The 11,940-nt window shown below is 49.2% G+C and overlaps 1 long non-coding RNA gene across 1 annotated transcript; it reads right to left on the minus strand.

Annotated features, from left to right (window-relative positions):
• Positions 1–7,344: 7,344 nt before the first annotated feature.
• On the minus strand, positions 7,345–7,829 carry LOC132832880 (uncharacterized). Its single transcript, XR_009646998.1, has 2 exons — positions 7,734–7,829; positions 7,345–7,421 (listed from the first exon to the last, which is right to left on the minus strand). It is a non-coding gene; the product is annotated as an uncharacterized LOC132832880 (long non-coding RNA).
• Positions 7,830–11,940: the final 4,111 nt, after the last annotated feature.

The raw sequence follows: 11,940 nt of genomic DNA on the forward strand, positions 1-11,940 counted from the left end.
AATGCAATAGATGATGTGTGTGGAGGTACAGGTGAACTTGTGGCGGATATGGAAGGATCCCTTGGGGCCTTGGAGGGAAGTGAGGGAGGAGGTGTGGGCGTATGTTTTACATTTCCTGCGGTTGCAGGGGAAGGTGCCGGGAGTGGAGGTTGGGTTGGTGGGGGGTGTGGACCTGACGAGGGAGTCACGAAGGGAGTGGTCTTTGCGGAACGCTGATAGGGGAGGGGAGGGAAATATATCCCTGGTGGTGGGGTCCGTTTGGAGGTGGCGGAAATGACGGCGGATGATACGATGTATACGGAGGTTGGTGGGGTGGTAGGTGAGAACCAGTGGGGTTCTGTCTTGGTGGCGGTTGGAGGAGCGGGGCTCAAGGGCGGAGGAGCGGGAAGTGGAGGACATGCGGTGGAGGGCATCGTCGATCACTTCTGGGGGGAATCTGCGGTCCTTGAAGAAGGAGGCCATCTGGGCTGTGCGGTGTTGGAACTGGTCCTCCTGGGAGCAGATGCGGCGGAGACAAAGGAATTGGGAATATGGGATGGAGTTTTTACAGGGGGCAGGGTGGGAGGAGGTGCAGTCCAGGTAGCTGTGGGAGTCAGTCAGTTTATAGTAGATGTCTGTGTTGAGGACCAGTTCCAACACCGCACAGCCCAGATGGCCTCCTTCTTCAAGGACCGCAGATTCCCCCCAGACGTGATCGACGATGCCCTCCACCGCATCTCCTCCACTTCCCGCTCCTCCGCCCTTGAGCCCCGCTCCTCCAACCGCCACCAAGACAGAACCCCATTGGTTCTCACCTACCACCCCACCAACCTCCGTATACAGCGTATCATCCGCCGTCATTTCCGTCACCTCCAAACGGGACCCCACCACCAGGGATATATTTCCCTCCCCTCCCCTATCAGCGTTCCGCAAAGACCACTCCCTTCGTGACTCCCTCGTCAGGTCCACACCCCCCACCAACCCAATCTCCACTCCCGGCACCTTCCCCTGCAACCGCAGGAAATGTAAAACATACGCCCACACCTCCTCCCTCACTTCCCTCCAAGGCCCCAAGGGATCCTTCCATATCCGCCACAAGTTCACCTGTACCTCCACACACATCATCTACTGCATCCGCTGCACCCGATGTGGCCTCCTCTATATTGGGGAGACGGGCCGCTTACTTACGGAACGCTTCAGAGAACACCTCTGGGACGCCCGGACCAACCAACCCAACCACCCCGTGGCTCAACACTTTAACTCCCCCTCCCACTCCACCGAGGACATGCAGGTCCTTGGACTCCTCCACCGGCAGAACATAACAACACGACGGCTGGAGGAGGAGCGCCTCATCTTCCGCCTGGGAACCCTCCAACCACAAGGAATGAACCCAGATTTCTCCAGTTGCCTCATTTCCCCTCCCCCCACCTTGTCTCAGTCGGTTCCCTCAACTCAGCACCGCCCTCCTAACCTGCAATCTTCTTCCTGATCTCTCCACCCCCACCCCACTCTGGCCTATCACCCTCACCTTGACCTCCTTCCACCTATCCCACCTCCATCGCCCCTCCCCCAAGTCCCTCCTCCCTACCTTTTATCTTAGCCTGCTTGGCAGACTCTCCTCATTCCTGATGAAGGGCATATGCCCAAAACGTCGACTTTCCTGTTCCTTGGATGCTGCCTAACCTGCTATGCTTTAACCAGCAACACATTTTCAGCTGGGAATGGTGAAATGCCTATTAGTGGGAATTATTGCCCGTGATCAACCTCATTAAATGTGAATCCTGCCTCATTACTACACAGTTTCTTATTCTTCTATGAAATATGACACTGAGAATTCCCAACATGCAAGTCAGAGAGTGTATCTGGAAAATCCAGCTCACCACTCGCTCCACTGGACCACCATCCTGGGCACCACACCACCCAGAACATCTTCCCCTCCCCACCCCTTTCTGCCATCTGCAAGGACCGTTCCATCTGACAGTCTTTGGTTCACTCCACTCCCACCAACGAAGCCCCAGGTACCTTCCCCTGCAACAAGAAAAGATGCAAAACCTGCTGGTACACCACCCCCTCACCTCCATCCAGGGCCCCAAACAGCCTTCCAGGTCAGACAGAGGTTCACCTGCCTCTCTTCCAACCGAGTTAACTGTATCAAGTGCTCTCAATGTGGTCTTCTCTACATCAGGGAGACTGAACGTAAACTTAGGGAATGGTTCACCGAGCATCGCAGCTGGGCCCGCAGGGGCCAACCAGACCTCCCAGTCACCGCCCATTTCAATTCCCCTTCCCACTCCCTTTCTGACATGACCATCTTTGGCCTCTTCCATTGCCAAAACAAACCACAGCTCCTATTGGAGGAACAACACCTTATCTATCACCTGGGCACACTCGAGCCCAGAGGATTCAACATTGAGTCTCCAGTTTCAAATAACATCCCTCCCCATCCCCCGACTCCATTCCCAGTCCCTCCCCCTCCCTTTCACAATCCCTGCCACCAAATGAATTCATTTTCCCATTGACCAACCCAGGTAATACAGTCGACCTGTCATCACCTATCCTCACTTCATCACCCTGTCCTCACCACCCCCTTTATCTGTAGTTCCCTCCACACCCAGCCCTAGTCTTGAAGAAGGATTACAATCGAAATGTTAACATCTCCACCTCCTGGTGCTGCCTGGCTTGCTGTGTTCTTCCAGCCTCCTGCCTGTCTGCACCAACATCTCAGGGCACACTCCCAGGCAACAGCTGCACACATCCTGCTACCACAGACATTGGCATTCAGCATGTGCCAGCCTGTCCAACATCATGGCACAGCTCCCATCCACTTACAGTGCGTGTCTGCACTTTAACGTTGTCCTTTGGGTCACACTGGTAACTATCATTGGAATGCTGCCATGATACTTTGCTCACAGGGACAGGCACCCAGCTCACAGATTGGTCCAGGCTACCTCAGGGCTGTTTCCCAGGTCTCTCAGTGTACACTCACTCTGCACCTCCCTGGATGCTCACCGCATCCCAGCCTCTCCCTGCCCTTTCAGCACTGTGCTCCCTCAACCCCACTTTAAAGCTCCCTGTCCTGCTGCCTTGCCTTACAGTCTGGTGCAGACACAGAGCCAGGCAGCTTGTCATCAGGAGTCAGTCAAGGGGCTGGACATCTTGCTGTGTGGCACAGTGCAGCATCAATCTCCCACCGAGAGCACGTCCCATCTGCCGGGATAGCAGACAGACTGCATGTACCTCAGACAAATGGCCATATCCCCAAGTCGAAGGGGAGTGGTCCTCAGTCGAGTCCAGTTCGGCTGCTGCCAGTCAGTGTGTCCCAGTTAGTGTGTCTCATGGTTAGTCAGCTGCTTGGACCGGTCATGGTCAGGGGTCAATCTCAGTGCAGCCTGAGGAGTGGGCATGGGTCAGTCCTGCACACCAGGGGCATGAGCATTGGGGAGGGGTGTGGGGGGGTTATCATGGAGCCCTGTCAGTGAAGAGAGCTGGAGACTTCAATGCTGGGGATTGTAGGCCGCAGCCTGGGATTGCAAGGCACAAGAACAATGATGGGGAGGATTATTGATATGTCAAGGGAGGAGATGGTAGAGCATGGAGAACCTGGGATGCTGTGGGAGGGGGTTGATGGTCAGTCACTGCCAACATGGCCTCAATGGGGTAGGGGAGGGTGCAAAGGGGCACAGAGCTGATTCCTTCTCCATCTGAACTGTCAGGATAATGGAAGACTCTCTGAGATACAATGATGATTTGTGTAGGTGATGTGGGTCTGGGGGAGAAGGGTACCAGGCTCATGCAGCTGCTGCCTCTCTTCAGTCTGACCAGGGGAACACTCCTCAAAATAAGGTCCCATGTCAAAGTGGCAAGATGTTCATTCTGTGGCCCTCCTTGTCAGACACACCATTGTCTCACTCGATAGAGGAACATGTTCAGCTACTATTTCTCTGAGACGGGACTGGAGACTGTTCCCATTGCTAAGAACCTCTTCTGTTCCTATGTTCCTGATGCAGGGGCATTGCCAGCGTGACCGATGGAGCCAGCTACAGCTGGTACCATTCCTGCAGTAGCTAACATGTAACAACGGGGCAGGGAGTTACAGGAGGGACAGATGCACCAGGAAACCCTGGGCCAGCAGCAACCTGCAGCAGAAGCTGAACAGCCTCCACCAGATGAAGAGGTCACTGCTGAAGGGCTCCTCGGGATACATCGCAGACAGAGGAGGGTCCGAGTCTTCATCTTCAATGTCATCTCCTCCGGATGAGTGAGGCACAGTATCAGAGCTGATGGGATGTCCCGGGACACTGTCACTGACCTATACCCAGCAGCTGGAGTGTGACCTGGGACCTGAAAGGAGTGAGGAGAAAGTGAGGTCTGCAGATGCTGGAGATCAGAGCTGAAAAATGTGTTGCTGGAAAAGCGCAGCAGGTCAGGCAGCATCCAAGGAACAGGAAATTCGACGTTTCGGGCATAAGCCCTTCATCAGGAATGAGGAAAGTGTGTCCAGCAGGCTAAGATAAAAGATAGGGAGGAGGGACTTGAGGGAGGGGCGATGGAGATGTGATAGGTGGAAGGAGGTCAAGGTGAGAGTGATAGGCCGGAGTGGGGTGAGGGCGGAGAGGTCAGGAAGAAGATTGCAGGTTAGGAAGGCGGTGCTGAGTTCGAGGGATTCAACTGAGACAAGGTGGGGGGAGGGGAAATGAGGAAACTGGAGAAATCTGAGTTCATCCCTTGTGGTTGGAGGGTTCCTAGGTGGAAGATGAGGCGCTCTTCCTCCAACTGTCGTGTTGTTATGGTCTGGCGATTGAGGAGTCCAAGGACCTGCATGTCCTTGTTGGAGTGGGAGGGAGAGTTAAAGTGTTGAGCCACGGGGTGGTTGGGTTGGTTGGTCCTGGTGTTCCAGAGGTATTCTCTAAGACGTTCCGCAAGTAGGCGGCCTGTCTCCCCAGTATAGAGGAGGCCACATCGGGTGCAGCGGATGCAATAGATGATGTGTGTGGAGGTGCAGGTGAATTTGTGGCGGATATGGAAGGATCCCTTGGGGCCTTTGAGAGAAGTAAAGGAGGAGGTGTGGGTGCAAGTTTTGCATTTCTTGCGGTTGCAGGGGAAGGTGCCGGGAGTGGCGGTTGAGTTGGTGGGACCTGACGAGGGAGTCACAGAGGGAGTGGTCTTTTCGGAACGCTGATAGGGGAGGGGAGGGAAATATATCCCTGGTGGTGGGGTCTGTTTGGAGTTGGCGGAAATGACAGCGGATGATACTCTGTATATGGAGTTTGGTTGGGTGGTAGGGAGAACCAGTGGGTTCTGTCCTGGTGGCAGTTGGAGGGATGGGGCTCAAGGGCGGAGGAGCGGGAAGTGGTGGAGATACAGCGGAGGGCATCGTCGATCACGTTTGGGGAGAATCTGCGGTCCTTGAAGAAGGAGACCATCTGGGCTGTGCCGTATTGGAATTGGTCCTCCTGGGAGCAGATGCGGCAGAGACGAAGGAATTGGGAATATGGGATGGCGTTTTTACAGGAGGCAGGGTGGGAGGAGGTGTAGTCCAGGTAGCTGTGGGAGTCAGTCGGTTTATAGTACCCGACCTCAAATTCACCTGGAACGTCTCAGACCCCTCCCTCCCATGCCTAGACCTCATGGTCTTTTCGATGGTTGCCTAGAAACTTCTCTTGTTCTGGCCAATCAGGGAGATTCACCTAATAGTTTGATGTGGGGGTGCTGGAGTTCCATAGAATCCCTGCCGTGTAGAAACAGGCCCTTCAACCCAACACTGTCCTTCCAAAGAGTATCCCAGCCAAACAAATTCCCATTACTCTACGTTTATCCCAGGCTAATGCACCTAACTTACACATCCCTGAACACTACGGACAATTCAGCATGGCCAATTCACCTAACCTGCGCATCTTTGGATTGTGTGAACATAGAACATAGAAAAATACAGCGCAGTACAGGCCCTTCGGCCCTCGATGTTGCGCCAATCCAAGCCCACCTAACCTACACCAGCCCACTATCCTCCATATGTCTATCCAATGCCTGTTTAAATACCCATAAAGAGGGAGAGTCCACCACTGCTACTGGCAGGGCATTCCATGAACTCACGATTCGCTGAGTAAAGAATCTACCCCTAACATCTGTCCTATACCTACCATCCCTTAATTTAAAGCTATCCCCCCTCATAATACCTGACTCCATACGTGGAAAAAGGTTCTCATGGTCAACCCTATCTAAACCCCTAATCATCTTGTACACCTCTATTAAGTCACCCCTAAACCTTCTTTTCTCCAATGAAAACAGCTCCAAGTGCCTCAGCCTTTCCTCATAGGATCTTCCTACCATACCAGGCAACATCCTGGTAAACCTCCTTTGCACCCGTTCCAGTGCCTCCACATCCTTCCTATAGTATGGTGACCAAAACTGCACACAATACTCCAGATGCGGCCGCACCAGAGTCTTATACAACTGCAACATGACTTCAGGACTCCGGAACTCAATTCCTCTACCAATAAAAGCCAGAACAACCAGAGGAAACCCACACAGGCACGGGAGAATGTGCGAACCCCAACCGACAGTCACCCGAGGCTGGAACCAAACCTCGGTTTCTGGCGCTGTGAGGCATCAGTGCTAACACATCCACTGATATCATTTATTGCATCCATTGCTCCCGATGCGGTCTCCTCTACATTGGGGAGACTGGATGCCTCCTAGCAGAGTGCTTTAGGGAACATCTCCGGGACACCCGCACCAATAAACCACACCGCCCTGTGGCCCAACATTTCAACTCCCCCTCCCACTCTGCTGAGGACATGGAGATTCTGGGCCTCCTTCACTGCCGCTCCCTCACCACCAGACGCCTGGAGGAAGAACGCCTCATCTTCCGCCTTAGAACACTTCAACCCCAGGGCATCAATGTGGACTTCAACAGTTTCCTCATTTCCCCTTCCCCCACCTCACCCGAGTTCCAAACTTCCAGCTCAGCACTGTCCCCATGACTTGTCCTATCTGCCTATCTTCTTTTCCACCTATCCACTCCACCCTCCTCCCTGACCTATCACCTTCATCCCCTCCCCCACTCACCTATTGTAGTCTATGCTACTTCCTCCCTACCCCTACCCTCACCCTCCTCTAACTTATCTCTCCACGCTTCAGGCTCTCTGCCTTTATTCCTGATGAAGGGCTTTCGCCCGAAACGTCGATTTCGCTGCTCCTCGGATGCTGCTTGAACTGATGTGCTCTTCCAGCACCACTAATCCAAAATCTGGTTTCCAGCATCTGCAGTCATTGTTTTTACCGTCAGTGCTAACCACTGAGCCACCATGGCACTCCAAAGGTGTTGGACTGAGGTGGAGAACGTTGAAAATCACACAGAATACCAGGTTATAGTCGAACAGGTTTATTTGAAAAACAAGGATCCAGAGCACCTCCTTATTCCGTAAGCTCGTTGGGCAGAATACCTAGGACACAGAATTTATAGTAGAAGATCAAAGTGTCATACAACTGTTGTGATGCATTGAACAAGCCGACATTACTATTAAGTCTTTAATCATTTAGAAGAGGGGCGCAGGTTTCCAATGATTAATATGTTTGATTAAAATAGTGTGAGACAATGTCATCCATTTACACAGCATGTTACTGTTAGTTATGTCTGTGTAACAGGACCCACTGCCTTTCTGTCTGGGCCCTCCCTTTCCGGGATCGAAACCCGACCTATCCTGATCCCAAAATAAAGCCCCGCTTCATTCTTCCGATGACCTGTTCCATTTTACCTCGTTACCATCACCTCGGTATTCAGGCTGCCCTGAGACTTGGAGAATCAATCCTTGTTCTGCCCAACGTCACATTAATCGAGGAACCTCCGGCTTTTCAACTTTCCTGAAAGTGGTTCAAAATATCAGATCTGGATCATTAAGGCAGGATCCAGTTGTGGAATCCAGTCCACACTTTCAGCACAGCCCATTTGTTCCCCTCAGGATAGTGCAGGAAGTCAATGCCCAGATGGAAAAAACAGAGAAAGTTGTAATTGAAACCCACTGGTCCCATTCATCATGTGTTCCTCAGACTATAACTCCAGTCAGACCAGTACATTTATTGCCAAGTGCTGCTATTTATTCAACTGCCTCTGCCCCTTATTTGAAACTACACTTGCAGTTAGGAAACCACCACAACCCTTTCTCACAGATGTTTAAATTAGTCATAGAGATGGACAGCACAGAAACAGACTCTTTAGTCCAACTTATCCGTGCTGACCAGATATCCTAAATTAATCTAGTCCTATATCGCAGCACTTGGCCCATATCTCTCTGTGCCCTTCCTATTCACATACCCATCCAGATGCCTTTTAAATATTGTAACTGTACCATCCCCCACCATGTTCTCTGGCAGCTCTTACGGCCTTAAAATTGTTTTGTGCTCTAATCAGAGCTTCAGAAGAGGAACTGCATTATAAATGGAGATAAATGGACTTCAGAGCCACAGAAAGACCAGGGAAATGAGAGGGGCTAAATTGTTCTTGCAGAGAGCTGTCACAAATGAGCTGAATCCCCTTGTGTACTGTAAATATTCAATGACTCAAAGATATTTTGTTTTTAAATTGATTTCATGCATTAAGCCATTATCACTTCTGCCATTCAATCTCCCCTCTTTCAATCTATCATGCACCTTCCCTTTCATTCTTCTCCATTCTACAGTGATGTACTGGGGCTTTAAGATGTGTATTTTGTCCTTTTGTTTGAAGAGTGATTTTAAGACAGAAGTGATGAGCTGTCTATTTGAATCTAATACAGTAAACAGCTTCTGAGGACTTGGCTTTTTTTGTCAAGGTTGAACAATCGAAGCAGCCTGAATGGGTGGGGATCAAACTCCCCCAGAGTCAGGACTTTTAATTTTAGCTTTTCAGTAATTTTTGCTGGAGTTGTGAAGCTGGGTTCTGGCATGTCTGTCACTGCTTCTCTCTCTCTCTCTCTCACTCAGAATGTTGATGGTTTTCCTTCTGGATTGGAGAATTGCCGGTGAGACAATCTATTTTACTGACTTGTCCTTTGCCAAGGGTGTGTCAATGGGATATTGCTATATTGTCTACTATACGAGTACGATATTACTATGTATTCCTGATGAAGAGCTTATGCCTGAAACGTCAATTCTCCTGCTCCTTGAATGCTGCCTGACCTGCTGTGCTTTTCCAGCACTACACTCTCAACTCATAATACTATATTGGAATAGTTAATTGTTAAATAATCTGTTATTTTGTTAAGTTTTCCAAAAGAGTTAAGTTATTCCAATTTCTTCTTTCTTTTGTTGTATTTTAATGTGGTATATGAATAAAGTGTGTTTTGTTTCAAAAGTGTTAGTTTGACCAATCAAATTGCAGCCAGACCGCTACGCCTGGCATGTATCTTTAAAATAAAAAAGAAGTTAGGGTCTAGGCGATCTTCTGAATATACTTTGAGGGTGTTTGGTCTGGTCCATAGCACCCTATTTTATTGTCAGTGAATTCTTTTAAACCTGTTATACCTCAAATTATTTCCGGTGAAGCACTAAACATTCTGGGGAAGAGTGATTAGCAACCTAGAAGGTGACATTAATGATATTGGTTCAAATCCTACCATGACAGATGATGGAATTTAAATTTAGCTAATTAATTGAGAATATTAAAATTTATCAGCAGGAATAGAGACCATGGTGGCTATAATCAATTGTTACAAAACCACATTGGTCCTTTGGGGAGGAAAATCTGCCACCCTTACCTGGTCTGGCCTACACATGACTCCAGACACACAGTGGTGTTTGTGCATTTTTAACCACTGTCTGAATTGGTTGAGCAAGCCATTCAATTCAGGGACGATTAGAGTTGTTGGTCAGTTAATTACAGATAGCTATAGTTTGGCAACAATTGCTTGCTTTGACGGTGAAACCCACTTCCCAGTGAAAGAATGAAGGAAAACATAACATTAACAGTCTGCTGCCTTCTTTTTGTCCTGCCTGGTTTCAGATTGCAGCATTTGTAATGTATTACATTTGTCTTTCTCAGTGATTGACATCTTCCAGCCCCACTGCAATCTCCATGTCTTCAATATCAATTCCATACATGGTAGTTGTCTGTCCTTAAGGAACATTATCTGCAACTTCAGCATCATGTTTGACCCCAGGATGAGCTTCTATCTGCATGCCCTCCATGGCACTGAAAGCAGCTTTTCCCCACCAGTGGAGCAGGCCATCCAGAGATGCAGACATTTAAATTTCTCGCTGATGGGATGAGTGAGTCAGCGGCGAAATGTTCAAATTTGGATTAGCCTCCATTATGGATGATGTCACTGGTGAGTTACAGAGGTCTACAGCACCGAAAACAGGCCCTTCATCCCATTGAGGTTGTGTTTGTCAAAACAACCACCTTGTGATTCCTGTTTTCCAGTCCTTGACTGTTTGCCTTTTATTCCGTGGTTCAGAAGTGTACATCAAACCACGTCCTAAACGTCATGAGGGTTTCTGCCTCAGACTGTTAGTTTCAGATTCTCAACACCCTCCAGATGAAGAAGCTTTTCCTCACATCTCTGAACTTCCTGCCCCTTACCTTAAATCTATGCCCCTTGGTTATTGATCCCTCCACCAAGGGGAAAGGTTTCTTCCTGTCTACCCCATCTATGTCCCTTACAATTCAATACATCTCAATCATGGCCACTCTCAATCTCCTCTGCTCCAAGGAAAGCCACCTCAATCTGTCCAAACTCTCTAGCCCAGAAATCTTCCTGGAAAATCTCTTCTGCATCCTCTCCAGTGCAGTCACCTCCCCCCTATAATGTGGATTTGAGAACTGCACACAGTTCTATAGCTGGGGCCTAACCAACATTGTATACAGTCCCAGCATTACCTCCCTGCTCTTAAATTCTATACTTCAGCTAATAAAGACAAGTATCCCATATGCTTTTTTAAGTACTTATCTCCCTGTCTTGTCACCTTAAGAGACTAGTGAATGCACATTCCAAGGTCCCTCTGATTCTCAGTATTTGCCACAATCCTAATTGGTCATCATGTACTCCCTTGCCTTGTTTGTCCTGCCCAAGTACATCACCTCCCAGTTACCCAGATTGAATTCAATTTGACTCTGATCAACCCATCTCACCAGCCCGCCTATACCGTCCTGTTATCTCAGGCTATCTTCCTCACCATTTAGCACCCCACCAATTTTTGTATCATCCACAGACTGACTCATAAATCCTCCTCCATTCAAACCTAAATTTTTTCTATAACACAAACAGCAAAGGCCCGAGCACTGTTCCCTACTGAACCCCACTGATTCCAGTCACAAACCAGCCCTTGACCATCAGCCTCTGCTTCCTGCCAATCCGCCAATTCTGGATCCAATTAGTCAACTTTCTCAAGACTTCATGGGCTTTTACCTTCGCTATCCCAGTCTCACATGAGGAATCTTATTAAAAGACTTGCTGAAGTCCAAGCAGACGACACACATGGTTACCTCTTCACAAATTCAATCAAATTGTTCAGACATGACCACCCCTTAACAGAACCATGCTGAATGTTCTTGATTACTCCTTGCCATTCCAAATTCAAATTAATTCTGTCCCTCAGAATTTCTTCTTGTAATTATATTGATTGGCTTGGAGTTTCCTGGCATATCCCTTGCTCCTCCTTAAAATAATGGTAAGACATCGGTTGTCCTGCAGTTTTCTGACCCCTCTCCTGTGGCCAGAGAGAAGCTGAAAATTATTGCCAATGTCCCCGGTGGTTCCTCTCTTGCCTCACTTAACAGTCTGGGACACATTTTACTAGGTCTGCAGATTTATCTACTTTTAAGTCTATCAGACCACACAGAGCCTCCTCTCTGTCTGTGCTAATTTCTGTAAGAACACTGCAAGCCTTCTCCCTTTTTTTGATACCCACATTATTCCTCTCACTAGTGAACACTGACACCAAGTATTCGTTTGGAACCACATGGGCATCCTCCACTCACAATTTATT

The sequence above is a fragment of the Hemiscyllium ocellatum genome, chromosome 35 (genome assembly GCF_020745735.1).
Source record: "Hemiscyllium ocellatum isolate sHemOce1 chromosome 35, sHemOce1.pat.X.cur, whole genome shotgun sequence".
Taxonomy (NCBI): domain Eukaryota; kingdom Metazoa; phylum Chordata; class Chondrichthyes; order Orectolobiformes; family Hemiscylliidae; genus Hemiscyllium; species Hemiscyllium ocellatum.